This window comes from Crocodylus siamensis, chromosome 1 (genome assembly GCF_052110815.1).
Source record: "Crocodylus siamensis isolate JL-2025a chromosome 1, ASM5211081v1, whole genome shotgun sequence".
Taxonomy (NCBI): Eukaryota; Metazoa; Chordata; order Crocodylia; family Crocodylidae; genus Crocodylus; species Crocodylus siamensis.
Window position 1 is genome coordinate 151,381,820 of NC_143395.1, and position 23,476 is coordinate 151,405,295.

At 47.5% G+C, this 23,476-nt stretch overlaps 1 protein-coding gene and 1 long non-coding RNA gene across 4 annotated transcripts in view; one reads left to right on the forward strand and one right to left on the reverse strand.

The window, feature by feature from the left end:
* Positions 1-1,478: 1,478 nt before the first annotated feature.
* Positions 1,479-6,403, reverse strand: LOC149873478 (uncharacterized). The gene is made up of 3 exons (XR_016442072.1): positions 6,156-6,403; positions 5,498-5,625; positions 1,479-2,877 (listed from the first exon to the last, which is right to left on the reverse strand). It is a non-coding gene; the product is annotated as an uncharacterized LOC149873478 (long non-coding RNA).
* Positions 6,404-6,430: 27 nt separating this feature from the next.
* CDC42EP3 (CDC42 effector protein 3) overlaps positions 6,431-23,476 on the forward strand; it is a 41,380-nt gene continuing 24,334 nt past the window's right edge. For 2 of the 3 annotated variants that reach the window (XM_090045481.1, XM_090045493.1), the window contains exon 1: positions 6,431-6,642. The gene's annotated coding sequence lies outside the window, so the exon portion shown is untranslated. Of the gene's footprint in view, positions 6,643-6,905; positions 7,855-23,476 lie in introns of those variants that run through there. The other variant, XM_090045487.1, reaches the window with a different exon arrangement.

Consider the following 23,476-nt stretch of genomic DNA (forward strand, 5'->3'; position numbering starts at 1 on the left):
CCTCCTTGAGGAAGGACCACCTTTCCTGGACCCCCATACTAGCCCCTGGGCTCCGAGTGCCTCCCTGAATACTGCCCTGAGCACATCGAAGTTGGCTTTCCTAAAGTCAAGTATTTGCACTGTGCTAGTTACCCTCCCCACCTTTCTCTGAATAGCCAACTGGATCATTTCATGATCACTGTCCCCTAGCCTCCCTTGTACTAGCACCTCCCCAACCAGGTCATCCCCAGAGGCTAACACCAGATCCAGTATGGCGTTTCCCCTAGTGGGGACGAGTACCTCCTGCACGAGGTGTAGGTCCTGGACGCACGTCAGGAACCTTCATGAGTGGCTAGACCTGGCCGACTGCTCCTCCCAGTTGATGTCAGGGTAATTCATATCACCCATGACCACAACATCCTTTGCATGTGCGGCCTCTCCCAGCTGCCTGGAGAATTCCAGATCCAGCTCTTCCTCCTGATGTGGTGGCCTGTAGTAAACCCCTACCACCAGATCCCTCTCCCCTCGCCCTCCTTGGAGCTTGACCCACAGGGTCTCAGTTAAGCCTTCCTCTGGTCCCATTTGGAAGGTAGAACTTGTACACTGTTCCCTAACATACAGAGCAACCCCCCCACCTTTTTTTCCCCTTTTTTCTGTTCTGTTATGGGTTTAAACTAGTTCTTGGTTACTTAAATCAGTTTATGTGTAACTTCTGTGCCTAGCCCATGTGTGGCCTCACCAGTGAAGAATACAACGGAATCATTACTTCCCTCTATCTGCTGGCAACACTCCTACTAATGCAGCTGTTAGCCACCTTGGCAAAAAGGGCATGCTGTTGACTCATATCTAGCTTATTGTCCATTGTAACCCCCAGGTTCTTTTCTGCAGAGCTGCTGCTTAGCCAGTTGGCCCTCAGCCCGTAGCAGTGCATGGGATTGTTCCGTCCTAAGTGCATGAGTTTGCATTTGTCCTTGTTGAACCTCATGAGATTTCTTTTGGTCCAATCCTCCAATTTGTCTAGGTCACTCTGAATCCTAGGCTGCCCTCCAGCATATCTACTACTCCCCCCAGCTTGGTGTCAATCGCAAGGTTGCTGAGGATGCACTCCATCCCATCTTCCAGATTGTTAATGAAGATATTAAACAAAACTGGTCCCAGGACAGACCCTGGGGACACTCCACTTGATACTAGCACTTGATTCATATGCTATGGATTTCCTGATCACATAGTAGTATGGGAAATGTGATTTTTTCCGCCAGTAAATAATATAGAATAAAAACAGTATATTTTTCCTAAATGGGTCCTCCACTAGGACTATATAAATAAATTGAAATGTGAACTGTTGGAAGGGAAGACTGGGCCAAATATGGCAAGTCAGGGGCCCAAAAGCACAACAGATCACTGAAACAAATGAGCTTATGCAAAACCTTGAAGACATGGAACTTGAATCTAATGGTCTAACAGTACAGCTCCACAGCCTATGCAGTGCTCTAAATGAGAGACACTAGTAAAAGGGGCGAGAACATATGACATAATTAGAAATGTTTTAGGGAAGCCATGTTAAATCTTGACATTATGATTATGTTAAATGCATTTGCATCTATTTGACGATCCTGTCCTCAAAAGCACTAGATAATTTTTTAGGTTTTCTTCAGGCTTGCGCCCGCTCGCTCTCTCTTTCTCTCTCGCTCTTACACACACACACACTTTACCTCTGAACTTAAAAACATGAGAAATTTCACCTGCCAAACATACCTTTATAAAACAATAAGCCACTTAAATAGGGTCTTAGAATGAAAGTAGAATTTTACTAATACAATAGCTAGATTAAAGATGCATAATGCATAAGTGCACTAAGGCAAAATGCATAATTGCAAAGCCTGATGTGAAAATTGTTAAATATCTGAAAAGGACCAACAAAGAAAAGCATTTAATAAAAGCTTTTTTAATTTTTTGGTGCAAAAGTCCATTTCAGGAAGAAAGATAACTTTTTGTTCTTTAACAGTTAGGGTCATTATTGAGCTAAGGAAAATCTACCTTCAAGCAGTGTTATTTTGGGCTTCCGAATATTAGGAGGTATTTTTATTCTATAGACAGAGGGTCCTGTTCTCCAGACCAGCCAAACTTTGCTTAGTGCATGAATGGAAAGCTAGCTTTGTGCTACCCAGCTTGGCACTGTGCATAAATTTTGAACAGCCCTGAGGTTGTCCCCCCGTCAATTCATTCTGGTTGTTGCAGCAGCTAAAAATTGCTGGAGCACTCTATACTCAGATCACGTCCCTAGCACTAGGGAATGGCATGGCACAGAGGCATTGCACTTTTTCAGCAGCAAGTGGTACTATGCTGGAAGTTGTTAGGCTGGTGCTGTACACTAAGTGTAGCTGGAAAAGGTCCCCGCACACAAAGGAGAATGACTCCTTGCACAAAACTCTGAAATGTCACAGCTCCAATTGAATGTAAGCAAATTCACCTCCAAATAGGAAACCAAGCGTGATGTACTTTCATTTTTAAAAATATTTGGGGGCTAAATTGTAATCAAATGAAAACTGTAGCTAGAACAGAAAGCTCACCTAGTACCACTTGCCACTGTGAGTTCTGCAACACACTTACATACAGCTTTCTAATCCATAACACAACTTTAAAGCACATATACATTTGGAAACAGTCCCATTTTACCCTCCTCCTCGTGAGCATGGATCAAATAACAGAAATGACTGCAGTCTAGTGCAAGGATAACTGAACTAGCACTAAATTAACTCATTCAGATACTAGTGCCAATCTTGCCACAGCACCTGGGGCTCAGCAAGGACCTCCAGTCCCAGACTGAAGGAGTGCAGTCGACAGAAGTCACAACATTGAAGCATCTCGTAGATTCAACCCCATTTTACTCCAAGGGACCTTTGAGCAAAAGAGAAGAGCAGGCTATTACAACAAAAGTACAGATGACAAAACCATTTTTAATAACACAAATATAAAAACTGTGACAAGAATGCATTTAAAAGAAAATATTTGAAATTCAGATCTAATATATACTACCATTTGTTACTTGCTTCTCCAAAATGGTGTAAGACTTAATCCCTGCAGCCTTTAAGGGTAAGTCTTTATTTCACAGTTAACCATGGTGACTGGTTCCTGGTTAGCCAAAACCCAGGTGCAAGCTTCCTCACAGGAAAGGCTTACCCACTTTAATGTGTGTGTACCTGAGGCAGGTGCCATGCCTCTTGGTGTTGGGAAGCTTAGGACTCTTTCTTAGTCAACTGCAAAATTCCTGTCCTACAGGAGGAAACCTAGAAATGGCACTGGAGGACTATCAGAACTTGGTATATCTTGGCCATGTCCTTACAGCAAAGTGAGCAGTTCCAGCCTCTGCTAAAGCAGAGCCAAGGTTCTAACTCAGGAGCTGGCAACCCGCAGCAGGCATGCTACATGAGGTCATTTTGCTTGGCATGCCAGTCGGCCTGGGCTCTGAGCAGCTGCCACCAGCCACTGAGCCTGGCTGCAAGCCCTTCTGCAAGCAGCCCAGCTTCCGTGGCAGGCAGCAGCTGCCCACTGCCTGGGCCGGTTGTGGCAGGCAGCCAGGAGGCTGCAATTGGTGCACTGGCATCTGGAGCCCTGGCTTGGCTCTGTGGCCACCAGCAGCTGCACGTGTGCCTCAGGGCACACAGCAGGGAAGGGGCCTGGAGTAGCACAACCTTGGCCCCTTCCCTGACATTTGCCTCAAGGCACTTGTGCAGCTGTTGCCACCATGGATCCAGGCTGCTCACGGCATGTGCTTCAGAGCACACGGTGGGAAAGGGGCCAGGTGCCGTGCAGGCTCGGCCCTTTCCTTGCTGTGCTCCCCAAGGCACATGTGCAGCCACTGCCAATGCTGGAGCAAGGAAGTCTGGTGCCCAGGGCAAGCTCACAGCTCACTGCAGCAGCCTGCCCTTGTCCCGCACACAGATCGGGGGGGGGCACATGCCCCGCCATGCTTGCCAGGGTGTGCACAAAGCAGCAGGAGCCACCACCATCCCTGTGCTCCCCCAAACAAGCTGCTTGCAGTTCCAGCTCGTGCTGTGCTCTAACTGGGCAGCGCCTGTGGGTGCCCCTTCACTTTGGCACCTGGGGTGGTTACCCCACTCACCCCTCCCTTGCTACAGTACTGACCACTGCTAGGAACCAGCCAAGGCTGGGGCTCTGGATCCCAGTGCAGCCTCTTGCATGCTCACAGCTGCCTGCTGCAAGCATCCAGGGCTCCATGACAGGAGGCAGGGGCTTGCTCAGAGCCTGGACTGCTTGCAGCAGGCAGCCATGTGGCTACAAGTTGCTGTACCGAGGTTGGGAGCCCTGGCTTGTTGCTGGCAGTGGCTGCTTGTGTGCTTTGGGGAGCACAACCAAGAAGGATTGGGCCCCTCATGGGTCCGCCACCATCCGTCCCTAGTATGTAAACGTCTGAGAAGTCCAGTTTGTGGGTTTTTTTGGCATTCAGCCCAAAAACGCTACTGACCCCTGTTCTAACCCCTCCCCCTCTACTGCACCTCTAAACCGCAGTCAAGCAACTTTCTGTGAGGCTCATGTTGGGAGTGTAGCTAAAGCCTGGGTAACAGCCAGGATTAACCACACAGTGAAGATATACTGAGAAATACTTCCCCTAGCCTTAGGAAATCAAACGGCTGAAAGCAGCAGAGGTGTTTTGTTTGGTTTATCTTTCAGTTTTAAACACTTCAGTTCAGAGCATGTAGAGGATGTCTCACTTCAAAAGTATTTTCCTTCAGAAAGTTAAATTTAAAATGGCAGAATCAGGGTCTCATCTGCTGCACAGAACATAAGGCTGGATAGTTGTGTCCGTGCAAAATAGCTCTCTTTTCAGTCCACCTGCAACATGAAAATACCCTCACAGGTTTTCAATGCTACCTATGGTCAAGCTGTAAGAGCTTGCTTGCAATTACCCTGAAGAAACGTACTTCAGGCCAACAACTGCAGAGAAGAGAGCAAAAGGGAAAAATAAAATCCTCTTGAACAGATGTGTGTTTGGGTGAAAAAAGGTATTCTTTACAGAAGTAACAAAGTTGTGCAGGGAGAGTCTCATGTCTACGCTTACCCCATGCATAATAAAAACTGTGTAAATATTTATGAAAATACCTTAGCCTAAGTCAGGTCTGTAGCATATTTAATATTTTCAATAAATGCTTGTATGTCAGTGCCAAACGCAACATTTTGAAAAATGAACCTTCAGTAAAGCTGTCAGAAGTGCAGGGGTGTTAAGCCCAGGTACCTGCCAACAGAAACCTCTGGGAGGATGCCCCTGGAAGAAGTGAAACAATGCTGGGGTCTCTATAAGGATTAACGGAGGCACTTGTAAAAAATTTAACATCCACTTTGGTATTTACAGGCTTCCTAGTCAGTAATCTGTGGGGCAACCAGCAGATATTTTTTGACTCCTTTATGTTTCTGCTCAAAGCATTTTCACTTTTGTAAAACAGATAGGCAGGTTCTTTTCAATCTGACTTTAAAATGATCTGGGGTTTTGGAAACTCACGTGGAAGAGGAGCTGGGGCACGGACAAGTCGCGCTTTCAACTCTGCCTGCTACATCTGTGCACGCCTGCTGCAGCTGTGCCAAGTCTTGCGATAGCTGTCACAGAAAGAGGCAGGTAGCTGAGTTAGCCTGAAGACAGCAAGAAAGGAGTAAGCTTTCATAAACAGACACCATTCTGCCCTGTCAAGCGCTATGAAGAGACAGTGGGGGTCAACAGGGCATGCGACAGATTAGCTCTGCACCTTTCCTGTGTGCCACTCCCGACCCTTTCTTCTAAGTGATGTACTGTGCTGCTTCTGGCTCCCAGGCCTGTGCTCTGTGCAGGATCTGCTGCTCTGCTTTCTGCTCCCTACCCTGTGCTCCCTGCCTCTGATGTGGCTCTGCTTCTGGCTCCCAGACCTGCACTTCTTGCCTGATCTGTTGCTTGCTTTTTACTCCCGGACCTGCCCAAATCTGCTGCTCTGCTTTGTGCTCCCAGCCCCTACATCCCTCACCTGATCTTCTGCTCTACTTTTGGCTTCCCTGCCCTGTACTTCTTCCGTCTGCTCCCACCCCTGCTTTCAGCTCCAGCCCTAGGGCTCCCTGTCTGGCCTGCTGCCCTGCCCCTTCCCCCCGACTGGCCTGCTGCTCTGCTTTCTGCTCCCTGCCCTGCCCCATACCTCCTTCCTGTGCCACGGGGCTACATCCACAGGCTGCCCCTGCCACTCCGGGCAGCCCTAGGTCTCAGGTCATCCCGGGACATTGGCCCGCGCCCACAGGAGGACCGGACACCCTTCCCTCCGCGCACGCCCTCCCGCCATCTGGGGGGCTCTGGGCGGCGCCCGAACGTTGTGGGGAGCAGCTCTGTGACGTAAGGCGGGGGGAGTTGCCTCAGCGCTGTGACGCGGGCAGGGGGTAGTACCGCCTACCCGCCCTACCTGCAGCCCCCCGGCGGGCGCGGGGCTGGGGCGGCGGCTGCGCAGAGGCGCGGGCTGACAGGCGGGCACAGGTGCCGCCGCCTCTGAGTCACGGCAGGGGCGTCTCCGCAGCCCCGGCAGCTGCCGCGTCCCCTCCCCTCCCCTCCCCTCCCCTCCCCTTCCCTGTGCCGGATCCATGCGGCGGCCAGCTCGCAGCCGGGTCGGAGCCGCCCTGCGTCCGCCTCCCCCCGTAAGTGCTGCGCCTCCCCCGCGGCCCCCTGCCCTCTCCCCGGGGCTCCCCTCTGCCCCCTCCGGCTCTTGCCCCTGCCCCTGCCCGGTGCCCCGCGGCCGCTCCAGGGGCAGCCGCTCTCCCCGAGGACCGCGGCGCTGCGCCCGTAGCTGCAGCCGAGCGGGGGGCGGCCGCGGCCGGGGCCGGGCGAACAAAGGATCCGAGTCAGGAAGTCGCCGGAGGGGCTGGGCTGGGGGACACAGGCAGCAACAGCCTTGGGAGAGGGCCCCCTGCTGTCATCGCTCATCCTCCTCTTCACTAATAGTGATTGATACCCGCTACTATTAATTATTATTAGGTCGCCGCCCTTCATCATTTTAGTCTTTCATGATTATTATTATTATTATTACTAATAATGGTAATAGCTCGTGGTGGTTGTTATTCCATTATCATTGGTCACTTTCATTATTTCATTATTAGTGAGGACTGATTCCATTATTAATAATGTTTCTTTTATTTCATTATTGGTTATTTTATTTCTATGACTTGGTTATGGTAGTTCCAGGACTTGGTTATCTTATTTTCATTACAGTTTTCTCTTTATTATGATTATTATCATTTCGTGTTTTAGTTTGTTTTATTTTCATTACAGTATTGTGATCGCTGTTTTTATGATCATTATTATCATGGCATGACTTGACTATTTTATTTTCATTCCATTATTGAGATTATCATTATGATCATTTTTGACATCTATTGATTATGTGGGTATGGTTTAATTTCCCCTGAAAATGAAGATCCCATGTTCCCACTAACCGGAAAATTGACAAAGGGAAACTGACAAAATTGAAACCCCCCATTCAAATGTGAGGGGTTTATTTTCTTATTTGCAGGGAGGAGGGTGTTTCCTCATACCTAATTAAATGCCACTGAAAGGTTACATGGGGTGCAGCACAGTTGAATGAAGGGCTGAAAAAAGGTCACAGACGTTTGGAGGTCTGTACAAACCCACCTTGTAGTTAAAACACTGGAGCCTGTTCTCATTTCAGGTTGGATTTTGAGTGCAGTGGTGTAAATGCCAGTCAAGGACTCCTACCGCACTGCATGTTCCTCCCCCCCACCCCGGGGAAAATTTTGCTCGCTCCCTGCAACAAGAAAGCAGGCCACTGGAATTGAGAAGTGACAGATGTGGCCCCTGGGTGACTGGATAAACAAAAATGCAGATAGCAGCAGGTGATTACTGTGTCGTAAGGATCCATTTTTAAAATTCTGTATACTAAACATCTCTTTTTTTCCCCAGCATGAGCAGTTAGATTTATGTTACCGCAGCAGCCTGTTAAAAGTAGCGCTGCAGCAGCAGTATTCAGGGAAGTAAAGGAAAATGGACATAGAGTATTCTTTGATTTGAACATTTGTTTCTCATTAGAAACGTCCGGGGGAAAAAATTAAAGTTTCTTGTGTCTCTGTAGGAAAATACTAAAAAGGCCAGATTTTCCCCTCACCCTAGTGGGCCTGAGCTTTGTGGGTGGAGAAGACTGCAAGGAACCCATCCCTTTGCTCTCAGACCAAAGGCAACCACAGTTACAGCTAGGAAACTGGTGACTGCTCCCTTATGACACGCATTTTTAAGAATGCACCCCCTAAGGGGATCCTATGCTCCCACCCTCATGGAGGACCTTATAAACCTGGTCATATGCTTTAATAGAAAGAAGGGAATGGTGCAGCTTGGGAGTGGAGGGGTTGGATTTTGTCCTAAACGGCATTATATACCCTAGCTTTCCCTGGGACTTTGGAGCTCAGCAACATCCTTGTTCAAATGCTGTGACCAGTTGCCACATACCCAAAGAGGCACTTAAAACTCTTCCAAACCACTTGTATCAGCTTTACTGTGACCAAATCAAGTCATAGCCTTTAGCCTGGCAAGCTGCTGCTTGGCTTTTTGTTACTAGGTATGCTGCTTCAGTTGATGACCTAATTAACATTAGGTGCTCCCTTTATGGAGAAATTCTGGTCCTCTGCCCGTGTCTTGAATAAATTTGGGAGGGAGAGCTACACAAGTGTTCAAAGGAGTTTTCCATCTCTGACATGACTTGTGACAGAGTTCAGAGCACATATTTGGCACACTGATTCTCTGGTTCTCCTTTTCAGCAAGGGTATATCCAGAGCATCAGTAGAGGCCATAAATTCACTGCCCAGGCACCCGGCATATTCCCTTCCTTTCAGGAACTATAGATTTAGGTATTGTGGTGCCTCATCTTGGCCTTTCATAGAGAAATAGATATAACTTAGAGAGAAAAAAGGGCAGCCCAATTTTCTTTCCCTTCTCCTCTTCTTTATCACATTCAGAATAAGCCAGCGCTCCTCTTATAGGGTTCAGAATTACCTTGAATGGAGTCAGCCTGCTTTCTATGGATATGGATGAGAGTAGTTGCAAAGCAGTTATACCTGTGCTATGGGACTTCAGTCCTGCTGCACTTGCCACGTGCCACAGAAGTTGCTCTGAGTCCTTTTCTTTCTAGTGAATTGCGGAGGGAAAACCTGTTCATCTCTATAGGTATCAAGGAGGGACTGCAGGGAAGGCATCAAAGAACTGTGAGCACTGAAATAATTTAGTTTGTATTTGTGGGAAGGTTGTAAAGTGGGAGGGTTGCGGGCCAGTGAAAGCAGCCTCTGAGGTCTAAACCACATTTTCATTTTAAATAGCGCCACCAAGGTCAGGTGAGAGGGTACTTTCGTGTGGATGGGTGAACTCTGCAGGGAAGACGCCTCCAGCGTGAGTCAGCTTCAGTTTGGTTACTACAGAATGTGTAGGTAGTACTTCATTAAACGAGGATGTATTTTTGGAGGGCACCTCCTGAAGATGCTAATTATTGTACTGTTTTGTAATGTGTTCTCTGTGTTACACAGCATAGCTGTTAATCCATCAGCGTGACTGCATAGGAAGTGGGTGTAACAGGAACAGCCTTGGAATGAGTAAACAACAATGCTAATCTTTTAGTGGGTTAGGAGGTAACTTAAGTCTCAGTGAGGTTGCCATGCGTTAAAGAAAAAAAAGGAAAACCATGGGAATTGAGAGATAACCAGGACGAAAATAGGTATTTATGATGTTCTATGGTTTTTCTTGAAGTGTCTGAGGTAAATGCCCAGGTATGCATTTAGCTTGCAAAATGAACACTAGCTTGGTTTGCAAGAGCACAATTTACTAATAACATTTTTAGGGACCTGCTGACGTCGTCTTTCGGATGTGTTGTTGATCTGGAGATATTTTCCTTTCAAAAAACAAGGGGATACTTAGAAATTGCATGGTGGGAGGGAACCTATGTGACTGCACATTTAAGCCAAAAACCTGGAAAAACTTTGTTTGATTGATTCTCCTAACTTCTACTTTCTTGAACTCATTCACTGACAGAGTCTCTAGCTATCTGATCATTTTTCGATAGGTACATGCTACCTATTTACTAATGGTTGTACAAAAACAACAAGCAAACAAATCCAATAAAATGCTCATCTGTCTTGGAAATATTGGAAATCTCATTTTAAAGATTTATATGACTATGTATGCATACCCAACAATAGAATTAGGGGTGTGAATCCAACTTTAATGTATGTGTTGCTTGATCTATGGATGCACTCAATGTTGAATTAATGTTGTTTACTTGCCTTTAGTTGGAGGAAAAATATTCACTAAGACGATTACACTGCTTAGATGACCATCAAAGGCATGCTTGTTTCAGAACAAGTTAGATAAGAAATTAGAGTGTTTATAGTTAGTTTTATTCTTTGGGGGATCAGTCTGGGCAGTCTATGCAAACTTTTCTGTGAGTATATGCCTTTGCAAATAGGGACTGACCTTCTTCAGAGATAGGATTGTTAAACTGAGCTCATTCAGAGTGAATGCGGCTCACTCCTTCAGGTGTCCCAGAAGCTGACCAGATCTACTTTAATGGCAGTAAAAGTATTTTTTAAAAGTCGCATGCAAAGAATAAAAAAAAAAATAGGGGGTGGGGGAAAGGGGAGCTATTTGCTTTTGGGGGGGTTTTAAACACTTAAAAAGCAAGGGTAATTGGGGGTTTTCTTTACCTTAGAAGTACTGGGGAATGTCAAATCAAGTCTATACTACTGTTGCTGGGAGACCTCTCTTTTTTTCATTTTTGGGGGGTTTTTTTGGATCGCCGAGTATTCTGACCTCTCACACCTTAATGAATGGCTTGAAATATTGAATTTGTACCTACATTTTTCCCTCCAAAATGTTAAGTAGACATAAAAAGGTAACAAATGTAAACAAAAACCCGAAGTTTTAAATTATATACCTAAAGTTTATGAATATGGTTCAATATGGTGCCACTTTTGTTTTACATTTTTAAGAGCCATCTGGGAAGTTGCTTACAAAAAAAATTCTACATTAAATATTGCTGAGGTTGTGAATACAAGCACTCAGAAGTCAGGAAGTATCTATGTTAAAAGTTACCTGCACAGGAAGATTAGCCAAAATACTTGAAGGGTCACAAAGCACTGAGATAAAATGGAAAAATTGACGAACCTGGAAGAATTAGTTTTTGTTGATGGGATTTGCCTCCTGTCCTACAACAGAACACACAAGGAAATCTGAACAGACTGAGCACAAATGCAGAATGCATGGGAGCAATAATCGGTGCAAAGAAAATGCAAACAATAAGGATTAGTGTAGACCCACCAGAACCAATCATTTGTAAACAACACCCAATAAAATCTGCATACCTGGTGTATCCCAAAGCAGTACAATTGGAGAAGGCGACGATGTTTAGAAACATTTGCCAAAGGCAAGAGCAGTATTTATGAAACTGAAGACCATTGAGAGATCAAAGAAACATTAGTCTTGGAATGAAAAATGACTTAACGGTAATGGAAAATCAGTTATATGGTCATGAAAGCTGGGGGGTGAGTACAAGTTTGGAAGAAGAAGGAACTTTTCTTGTGTGGATGGGATAAAAGAAGCTTGCAAGTTTTCTGGCCAAAACTGCTATTACCAGGACAGCCAGGAGAGAAGACAAAACAAGCACACATCATCATGGAAATAAAAGAAAGAGGATGGAAGTGGATTGACCATATGCTAGGAATGGGCAATGAAAAACTACCTATAACAAACAATACTGGGGACACCAACTGGAGGACAAACAGACGCACAAGACAACCGGAAGACTGAAGGAATTTGGAACAAAGTGGTCAATCCTAGAAAGAAGAGCAGTTGACCATTGGGTAGAAATGCTTCCTCGTAGGCTCTATCTGCTATACGCCCTGAAGAATGCGAAACAAGCAAAATCGTGGAATATTAATTCCCATCTCTTGTGCACATGTGTTTAAAATAATGTGCTATTTCTCACATTCAGTGCATGGAATGAAAAAGCTGTTGACTGAGACACCAAATTGTATTCCTCCTCTGCCTCAGACTTTGTGTTTTGTATTGTTTAACACTATCATAATGGGCATGCAGAAAGGGCCAGATTCAAGTTTCATGGGTCATCTTAATTCTGGCATTTCTTAACTTTTCATTATTTGACTCATCCTCTTATTTGACTTTGCCTCATAATGTTCTCTTAAGGCAGTTTTTGGGGTTTCCATATGCAGTATGTTTAGTTAGTGTTCAGGATGCTCAGTAAGACTCTTCCTGCTTCTCCCACACCCAACAAAGAGGATCAAAGGAGTCTTTTAATCATCACTGCCCTCTCTAGATGAAGGAAAATGTCAAACCAGCAGAGCTTACTCTCCTGTTGATCCTTCTAGGGAGGAACTTGGACACCTGTAAGGATGTGAGTAATACTGGTTTAAATTTGTAATAGGAAGTCAGGATGGAGGGGGAAGAGAAGTGGTGTAAGAGACTAATAGTTTACTAATGTAAACATAAGTTCTTCAGTGAAGGAGAGGCAGATAGTATTTGCCCTAAAGCTACTTAGTCCATTTCCTTTACTTAAGTGTAGTTCCTTGCTTAGTGTTGGAGGGAAGTGATCTGCCAATTAGTATCTACTGCACATTCACCTCTAAAAAAAGGGCTGAGCAAAATAAAGCCTGCAGGTTGGGTCTGGCCTGCTAAGGGATCTTATCCAGCCTGTGGCAGGTCCCTTACCCCTACCCAGCCCAGGCATGGGGGGAAGCCCCAGTCATGGTGTGTGTAGGCAGTCCTGCTGCTCCAGAGCGTGCAGCAGGGCAGAGGTGGGACAGCATCTGGACTCTACTTCCCAGCAGTCCCTACAGCAGAAGCTCCTGTCTGGCCTGGGTCTCAGCCCTGCGCTGTCACCACCCAGCTGTCCTGGCTCCTGACAGCCTGTCTCACTCCTGGATGCCATTTCCTGCCCATCCATGGCCCCATCCAATCTGGCCAGCCAAATGTACCCTGCCGCACAGGTCCCAGCTGGTTTCCATGGAGACCCCGTGCACCTGCTCCCTCTGGTGCTCCTGGTGATGTTTGTGCAGTGGACAGACGGGGCTGGAGCAGCACACCCCACCACCCACCCACCCTGCCATGCCAGGCCAGGTTAGCATCCCCCCTCCAGGCCACAACAGTTCACCTAAATTCCTAAAGTGCCCCTCCAGCTAAAATAATTGCCCACCCTTGATCTAGAGGCAGTTGCCTATTAACACTGGTGATGTACAGATGCTGTAGTGCTAAGGCAGGGGCCGGCAAAATATGGCCCGCAAGCTGGATCTAGTCCACCAGGAACTTTTATCCAGCCCGCAGCACCCACCAATGAATTGTACCCCACCCAGTCCTTCTGCTCATGAGGGTGGGAGTGAGGCAGTCACGGATACAAACTCCCCAACATACTCTGTTGTGCCTTGCTCCTACCCTCATGGGCAAAAGAGCCCGGCCTGGCCAGCACACAGCTTCCCTGGTGTCCTGCTTGCTCCAGCCAGTGGGTTGGGAAGCACTGGGGATAGGGGCAGATCTGCAGCTGGGCAGGAGTGTGGAACATAGAGCCTGGGCTAGCGGCAGTATGGAGCCCTCGCCTAGTGGGGCAGGGGCAGTGTGGAGCTTGGGTGGGCCCACCTCACACTCCCCGCCACCCCTCTTCCCATGGCATGTGGCGCTGGCAAGCAGTGAAAGCAGCAGCAGCAGTAGGTAGGGCCACTCGGGGTGCTTGTGCCCAGTGCAAGCACTGGTACCCAGTGGTGCATGGCTCTGGCCAGTGCTGCACATTGTGGTGAGGGGCACAGCCCCCGCCAGGCCATCTCTATCACCAGCGCTCCCCACCGTGCATGCACAGCCTCTGCACTCATGTGGCATGGGAGAAAAGCCCCACCCTGGGGCTGGCTATCTTCCCTGTCCCTGAACCTGCACAGCAAGGGGTGGGGAAGGCAGCCAGCTCCAGCGTGTGGGGCTTCCCTCCTGTGCCGCACAAGTGTGGGGGCTGTGTGCATGGCAGGGAGCGCTGGCAATAGCGATGACCCGGCAGGGACTGCACCCCTCACCATGATGTGCAGCGCTTGTTGAAGCCATGTGCCCCAAGGCACCAGTGCCTGGCATGAGCACCCTGAGCACCTCTGCCTGCTGCTGTGCCATGGAGGGGAGGTCCCCACACCTCTCCCACCCTCCCTCACACCCCACCAATGCCAACATACCCACTCCCTGCCCCACAATGCACCACATGTACACAACCCCACAACGTACCTTATGCCCCCCCACACCTTCCCACATCCTTACACCACACCATACCATACATACACACACACATGCATCCCCCCCACACACCCTTAACTACCATGTTTATCCTAATGCAAGGCAACTTTGGATTTAAGATGGCCTCCCCCCTCAAATAATGAGACTGTATACAGAGAAAATTATAAAATGCTTATAACTTTCTCTGTGTAGAAGCTAATTAATGGAGGGTCATCTTGAGTTCCCTCCCCACCCCACCATTGTGGCATGGAAAGCAGTGGTGGAGCGATGGGGGGGAGCGGGCAGCCAGAGCCCTTGCCTCACTTTTCCTTGTCCCTCCTATGCCTGCTCCTGCTCTCCCTGCTGCTTGCCCCCCCAGCCACTTGCCCCTGCACCACTTAGCTTCTGCAGGGCAGTCAGTGGTGGCAGCAGCTCTGGTCCTGGTCCAGCTTGGCCAGGCAAAAGCAGCAGTGGCAGCTCTGAGTTGGGGTCAGAGCCAGAGCAGAAGCAAAAGGTGAATGGTTGGGGGGGAGAGGGGAGTGTCAGGTGGGAGGGGGAGCAGGTGTGCGGTATCCACCACCTTCCCCCTGAGTCGCACACCACATAGTCTTCTTCATGTATCCCCTTCCCCACTGCATAGTCTTCCTTGTGCTTCTGTAGTGCATCCTTTCCTCCACAGCACAAGCCACCCTGGCCCAGGGCAGGTGGCAGCTTGGCTTGGGGTTTGCCCTGAACCAGGCAGTTGCTGCCTGCCCCAGCCAGGCTTGCACCCTCATGTTGGTTAGGGATGAAAGAACTTGTCTTGGATTCAAGTAGCTATGGTAACTTCCACTGACACATCCAGAAAACCTATGGAAGCCTTATAAATATTTTTTTCTCACCAAGAAAGAGACTTCACACACAGTACCAAGAAGTCTTTGATTACCAGGGATCCTGATTTCCCCGGACAAATTGCAAATTCTCTGGTAAAAATATTGTAAATTTTCTGATAAAAGCTGCAGAATCTGCGATTTAAAATGAAACACCACTACTGTATATATGTGTGTGTGTATGTATGTATGTATGTATCAATTGAACACAATGTTTTATTGAGATATTTACAATTTTAAAGCAATTTGGAAGCCTACCAGTGTCTCAATCACTATAGTAAAATAAATTCTAAGTACCTATAATTTTTGGTATTTGGTTTTTGAGTTTTTTTATCATGGAAAATTAGAGCTCCCCCTGCCCCCTTAGCTCCCCAGGAAGCAGGTCCACGCCCCTGACTCCCCACCCACAGCCCCCTGCCTCTCTGTAGCCCTGCCAGAAGGGGCCCCCAGCTGCCAGGGCTATAGGGCAGGAACTCAGGTCTGCAGCCCCCTGCCCTCTGCAGCAGTGCCTGAGCCCCAGCTGCTCTATGTGGGAGGCTGTTGCAGCCGAAGTGGGGAGCCCAGGTCCCCTTGCCCAGCAGGATGCATGGCCGGAGGAGAGCCTGAAGCGGGGTGTGTGCAGGTTGCCTGCTGCGGGCTGGAGGTGGGGCGCAGCTACCTGCTTCCCATGCGTACTTCTGGGGGGGGGGTGTAGGGGGAGCATGTACCTCCCAGCTCTGTGCACAGAGCAGGGGTGGGTGCAGGCTGCCTGCTGCAGGCTCAGGCTCCCCACCCTGCTGCCTTCTCCTGGGGCCTCTGTGGCCCAGTGGGTGGGACCCGGCACAACAGGGCAGAGAGGGGTCAGGTAGGGAAGCGTGTTGCTGCCACTGCAAGCTCCACACTGCCCTGGCAACGCCCCCTGCCCACCTCAGAGGAGCAAGGGGCACAACCCCACACTGCCACTCCCAGTGCTCTGGGGTGGGCAGGGGATGCATCACCAGGGCACCACGGGGCTCAGCAGCAGCAACAATCTTCCCCACCTGGCCCCAGCTTGCCCAGCTGCGTCGGGTCCTGCCCACCAGGCAGCAGAGGCCCTGAGGGAGGTCAGGAAGGTAGGGAACCTGAGCCTGCAGTGGGCAGCCCACCCTGCCCCTGCCCTGCACAGAGATCTGGAGGGCACAGGCCCGCCTGCCCCTCTGGGTGTGTGTGTGGCAGCAGGGAGCGAGCCCCACCTGGATGAGCTGCTCGTTCCCCGCCAGGGCCCTGCAGCAGTGCGTTGTGGCTTCACGCCCCACGCACTGCCTGGGTGGGCAACAGCCCCAGCCCTGCTCTGCCCAACTCCCTTCATCCCTCCCTCCCCATTTGGGGCCTCAGTTCTCACCCCCGCCACCAGACTTATCTGTGGAAGCTGCTTTCCAGGCTCCTGATGGCCATGTGCATCTACATGCATATGGTGCCCCCTTCCTGACTGCCCTCTTCCCCCCAGCCCAGGGCTCGGCAATTAATTTGACTGAAGGACCGCTTACCGAGTTTTGGGGAGCTGCCAAGTGCTGCATGGGTAGCCCCACCCCTTGAGAGTCACCCCTCCCTCTGGTCACTATACTGGGACCAGAAGTCCTGCTCTCTAACCCCTGACATTTGCCACTGGCCCACCTCTATCACGAGGTGCTGCACAGTCCCCCTGCATCTCCTGCACTTGTATGGCACCAGGGAAGCCTTGTGCTGGAGCCAACTGCCTTTCCCAACGGTCTACACAGGTCTTGCGACTCCACGGGGAAGCAAGGGCTGCAGCTCCCCTTCATTTCCAACAGAGTCCCAGGACCTGTGTGGCAGGTGGTGGGAAAGGCAGCTGGCTCTAGCACAGGACTGGATAGAGGCAGGCTGGGCAGGCTGCGCTCCTTGCTCCCAGGCACAGCCTACCTGGCCTGCTTCTATGTGGGAGAGTGTGGGGGGTCCTTACACCCAGGCCTGGCCCAGCTGAGCTTCACACTCCCGCTGCCCCCTTGGGTGTGGGCTCCATGCCACCACCAGCCCCACGCTCCCTGCCCCACCCAGGGAGTGTTTGGGGTGGGGGGAACTGGCTGGCAGGTCAGATCTGGCCTGCAGCCGTATTTTGCCCACCCCTGCCGCAGCCCCTTGCAGGCTGGCACTCTGCCAACCTGCAGAAAGCTCTTTACAAAAGAGCAAAATCCATGTGTTTCTCTGTTAAAATTAAAAGTCTGCATGTTTCTCTGGTAAAAGGGAAAATCTGAGGTGTTTTTCCATTTTTCTGTGGGAAGTGGAAAATCCAGACCCCCATTGATTACAAAGGAATAGTGTACAGAGTACGCATCTTGTAAAAAAATGTTTCAATGAGTATCGTTCTTGATTCTGACCTTTTTAATTGTATTCACCAAAGAATTAAATGTATCAGGCGCAGAAGCCAGCTCCATTCTTCTCTTCATGTAAACGCACATTATTATGCATTCGCATTACATACGTGAACTCTGCTCTGAACCTTGATGTTACTTCTGTTAACATCTTTTCTAAGTCGTTTTCATACATGTTTAAATATTTACTACAAACCCATAAACTTGCTGTTACATCTAGCTAACTGCTGTAACTAAATATGGTTTGATTTAGCCTCTCAATTGGCTTTCATTCCACTTATTTTCAGGCTTGGACAGACTGGTGTTAGAACACAGGCAAAGATTAGACAGATATACACCCCCCCACTTGCAGAACACGCATTCCAAGTAGACCATAACCATTCTGTTTTCGATTTGGCATACCGGGCATTAAGTAACAGTAGCTTACTCAGGCTGTGTATTGCCACTTCTTCTAATGATTAATTCCCTTGGGGAAGTAGTTTTTGGTATCACATTCCCATCTTTATTTTCAAGTACGGTTGATGTACTGTTGTTTGGGGAATATAGTGTTGTTGAATTTTGCTTTAAATTTTCCTCCCGGGGAAAAAGAGGTCTGTACTTTTCTTGCAGTTACTACTAGGGATAGTTAGTGCTAGGGATGTCTCCCATTTCTGTTTCAGGCTCTATCTGCTGGAGTACAAATCTTAACTTTACTCAGTCTATGTGATGGCATTGGACCAACAATGATGATGTGGTTTTAAATACTAATACAAGTCTGGTTCGGCTTTTTGAGAGATCTGTGCGAGTACAAGTTCAGTTAGTCCCCCCAGAGATAAAAACAAGATGTCTGTGAAGACAAAAGCTGACTGTGCCAGAGTGGAATTGAAGGATGTGGAAAATCCAGTCAGATTTTGCCTTGAGTTTGAAAGCATAACAGTGTCACGTCATAGATGTGGTATGAAAAAAAAATGCAGAGTATTCCTCCAAAATAACACTTTTCCCAAGTTTTGGCCTTTCCTACCTTAAAAAAAAAAAAGCCTAACTCATCTCCTGTAAAGCATGACTTCTGGTCAGAAAGAAGGGAGATAGATGTGTGTCTCATTCTCATCTGTGTGCATCCACAGAATGCCAGGATGTTGGCCAGCCCTCCTCCAAAACATGGAAGCAGTAGACCTCTTCAGCTAAACAGTTGTAAAAATGTTTATACAGAGCAAAACAATGCATTTTCCTGTGGCTGACTTCTCTGAAAAAGACGCATCATTTCTTCTGAATGTCTCTTTCACTGCTGCCTTCACTTCCCTTGTCTCTGCCCCTAGTCAGACAGCCTCTGATCAATTTTGATCAACTAGAGAGAGTCTCTGGAGTTGGCAAGATAAGTTTGCATAACAACAAATGTAGCATCCTACCTTTAGACAGGACAGATCAAATGCCCAAACACAAAATGAGGAATAACTGGCTAGGCAGCAGTGCTGCAGAACAAGACCTGAAGGGTGAGTGGATTGGAAACTAAATGAGTCAGCAATGTGGTGCTATTGCCAAAAAAGGCGAATCTTATTCTGGGGTATATTAATAGGAGTGTTGTATACAAGATATGGGAGATTGTTATCCCACTTTACTCTGCCAGGGAGGCCTCAGATGCAGTACCATTTCCAGTTTTGTGCACCATGCTTTTAAGGAAGATGCAGACAAGCTGGAGACAGTCCAAAGAGCAAGAAAAAGAGGTTTAGAAAATATGACTTATGAGGAAAGGGTGAAGGAGCTGGGGGGTTTAGTCTGGAAAAAGAATGATGGTGGGGAAATAGGGGCAATTATGTGGGGGACAGATACAACATGAAGGTTCCTATAAAAAAAACAATGATTAGTTGGATAAACATCTGTTGGTGTGGTCTATGTATAATTGTCCTGCCTCAATGGAGGCAGGACTGTGGGGGGTAAACCTTTTTGGTAGGCATGCTACAAATTAGGCCTGCACTCTACCTGGGCATGTCCAAACAAGTGCACATGTAGTTTGTGGCACTGCAGACTGCATGCTCTGCAACATGCACGTGTTCACTGCACTTTTAATTGGCAGCACAGTTGGGTTTTTTGACACTAGATCCCAGCATCAAAAAAACCTGTCAGAAAAAACAGCAGTGCATGTGGCAGCCGCATGTGCCACCTGAAACGAGCCTAGCTGGCCAGAGTCACACTGGCTGCTGGCCAGGCTCTGTGTGCCCAGATCGCCACTGCAGCAGTTCCAGGAGACCCCCAGAACCCCAGGTAAGGTGCTGGCCCCAACCTCCTCTACCCCACCTGGAGCAACTTGCCATGTGCCAGAGCACGCATGCAGGGGCATTCTCTGAGGACAGCTACTAGTGACTCAAACACGTGCCACTTCTATTTGTCACTGGGGAAATGCACATTTCTGCTCATGGGGATGTGTCCCCCTGACTGCCACCCCAGTCCTGCCTCAGATTTGGAGCAGTCTGCTGTTCTGATTCCTGCCCTATCTGCTGCGTGTCACATGGGCTGCCTATGCCACTAGAAGCACTTGTGCTGCAGGTTGGCTGTCCTTGGAGTGAGTGATCTTTTAAGGTTACTTCTGGTTCTGTATTTGTACAGCCCCTTGCAGACATTATTTAACCTTCACATGTCCTTCCATGCCATGTATACATGGTAGGGCACGGGATTGTTGGGATCGAAGATCAAATCCCAATTGTACAAGTGCCAATGCAGGGAGCCAGGATCAGGGACAGGTCCCTTACCTTAGTTCCCATGGCACGTGCGGAGCCTGGAATCACGATCTCAGGCTCCACACGCACTGGCAGCTCTAAACCTACACAGGGCTACCTGGGGCATGGGTCTGCAAGTGCCAGGTGGGAGGGAACCCAGGGACTTCCCCTGCTCTGCATCTTTGAGCTCTCACACATGGGTGTGTAAAAGCCCTAGGAACCAGGATGGGGATAGCCTCTTCATAGAGGCTGTTCCCTGCTTTCAGTTCCCAGCATCCTGGGATTTTAAATCGCATGTGCTACTCAGCTGGGTTGCAGATTCAGTGATTTTGAAAGCCTGGGTTCAGGGACCTAAGATCAGAGAGCCCCTGGGGTTCCCATATCCGGGGTTTTTTAAAGACCTGGGACTGTCTTGTGTTGTTCCAGGCATTCATTTGAGAGTCGGATCCACATGGGGCAGCCTTGGGTTTAACAGGCATATTTAAGGCATGATACAAACTAGTTATATGTGGAAATTTTTGTAGCTGGTTTACCCTGTTCATGTGCTATAAATTGGCGTGAAGGTGTAGAATATTACAATTTGTCACAGCATGTTAATTGTGCCATTTTTGTAATGTCTCCCAGGACGCTGTGATTCAACCAGCATGAAACGTTTTGCCCTGAATGACAAAGTTTGGCAAATTCACATACGGAACTGATGAAAGGATCCTGTAACAAAATGGGCAACCAGAAATGTAGGGAACTGTACCTGTGGCATTTCACACCATTTCCTAGTGTATACGTTATTTTGCATGGGTATGTAACACAAAGGAAGCAGTATTTACCATACTCTGTGTGGGGGTTGGGGCTGTCAATGTGTATTAAAGGCATTTGTCTGAAACATCTGAGAAGACTTGGCTGAATGTGTTTTATTATTAAGTGTGTTGGTAGTTGAGAGTTTTAGGTTTTCAGAGTTTGTGAATCTTGAGTTAATCCTAACAATGTAATGAGCTTCCAGAGCATCTCATGCTTGAAGTATGATTGCTACAATTACAAAATTATATGGGAGTACAAGCATCAAAGTAAACAGTGGCTGAGTGCTGTTTTTAAGAAAAGCATCTCGCATCATTTTGAAGTCCAATTTAAATACTTAATCTCAACTAAAATGTTAAAACATTATTAAAAAGAAAGCTGTATGCTATCATTAGCCTTTCACTTGTAGTCTCATGACTTCAGAAAGGCTGTCCATTTGGCAAGCTTATTTCAGTTCCTTTCAGTTAAAACATCACAAGGGCATTAGCTGCATAAGATAAGTGATTAAATTAATGCTGCTATTATGCCCATTGATGGCATCTGTGATTCTCAGACTTGTAAAGCCTTTTGTTTTTCTCCTTGAGATTTTTAACTTGATTGGAGATGAGAAAAAGAATTTCAGAACTGAAGCTGAGCACTTAAATCTGCTAGATCCCTGACTTGAGGCACCCAAATTGAAAATATTGCTGTTCTAGTTTTTTATATTAAGTGAGCTGAGCAGCCTTAAAAAATATGCATTGTTTTTTTTCTGCATACTAGCCAAGGAGTACAAACTTCTCATTTTAAAGTTTGCAAACATCAAACTTTTTATGGCAGCTTGACAGGAAAGTGAATTACTGGCTTGAGTCAATACTCCATGCAAGATTTCAAGTAAAGTCAGAAACATAATGTGAAATACTATAGTTTTTTCTAAAATGCTACTGTTTGGATGTAATTTTTCTCTGGTAAAATTAAATAGAGATACTTTTTCAGTCTCTGTAAAAGTCTTTCTGATAGTTAAAAAAAAGTATGTGAGGCTTATCCTCAGTGCAAGCTGGTAGGATATGAATCAACTCCTGATTTTACAAGGCATTCCAAGTTGCTGTCCCTGGGTTACCTCTGTGATTTAAACTAGAGCATATATATTCAGAAAAACATCCAGTACTGGAATGTTTAAACCAAAGGATTTAAACACCACAACCATTTGTAAGTTGATCCAATGCCTGATTACCATCTCTTAAAAATGAATACCTTATTTCTGGTCTGAATGTAACTAGCTTCAGTTTCCAGCAATTGAATCTTGTTATAACTGCATCTTGAAGAGCCCTCTATCGTTTAATTTATTTTCTTAGTACCGCATACTGTGATCAAATTGTGCCATATCCTTCTTTTAATGAATTAAGTTGCTCAAACATGCCACCATTGGGTGTGTTTTTCAATTATTTAATCATTTTCATGCTCTTCTCTGAGTCCTCTCCAGTTAAAGGTGGACACACTATTCCAGTAATGGCCACACCAATGTCATATATAGAAGTAATGTAACTTTCCCAGTCCTACTCATTATTTTGTTGTATTATACAAGCAAAGATCACATAAGTCCTTTTGGCCATGGTGTCACATTGGGAACTCATGGTCAGCTCCTGATTCACCTTAAACCCAAGCTCCTTTCAGAGTAATTCTTTATCATAATAGAATTCTGTCAGGAGATCCTGTGTGCTTTGTTCCTGAATGCATGGTCTTTCTTTTACCAGTATTAATGGTCACACCCAGAGAGTGGTGATGGACAAGTCATTTTCAACCTGGAGAGATCTGGGCAGTGGAGTCCCCCAGGGCTTGGTCCTCAGGCCTGTGCTAGTCAATATCTTTATCAATGACTTGGAGGTGGGTGTGGAAAGCACGCTGTCCAAATTTGCTGATGACACAAAGATGTGGGGAGAAGTGGGTACACTGGAGGGGAAGGACAGAATCCAACTAGATCTAGACAGGTTACAGAGGTGGGCGGATGAAAATGGGATGGAATTCAAAGCAGACAAATGCAGGGTGCTCCATCTAGGGAGAAGGAACCAGCAACACGCCTATGGGCTGGGGAACACCCTTCTCAACAACAGAGTAACTGAAAGGGATCTTGGAGTCATTGACTCCAGGATGGACATGAGCTGCCAATGCAAGGAAGCAGTCAGTAAGGCTTACTGCACCATGTTGTGAATCTACAGATGCATCACAAGTAGGTCCAAGGAGGTGATCCTTCCCCTCTATGTGGCACTGGTCAGGCTGCAGTTGGAGTACTGCATCCAGTTCTGGGCACTGCACTTCAAGAGGAATGTGGCTAACCTTGGGTCCAGAGGAAGGCTACTTGCATGGTGAGGGGGCAGCAGGCCAGGCCCTATGAAGATAGACTAAGGGCCTGAATGTATTCAGCCTCCACAAGAGAAGACTGAGAGGGGATCTGGTGGCCATCTGTAAACTCACTAGGAGAGACCAGCAGAAAATAGGTGAGGCTGTGTTACACCGGGCACCACCTGGCATAACAAGGAATAATGGTTCCTC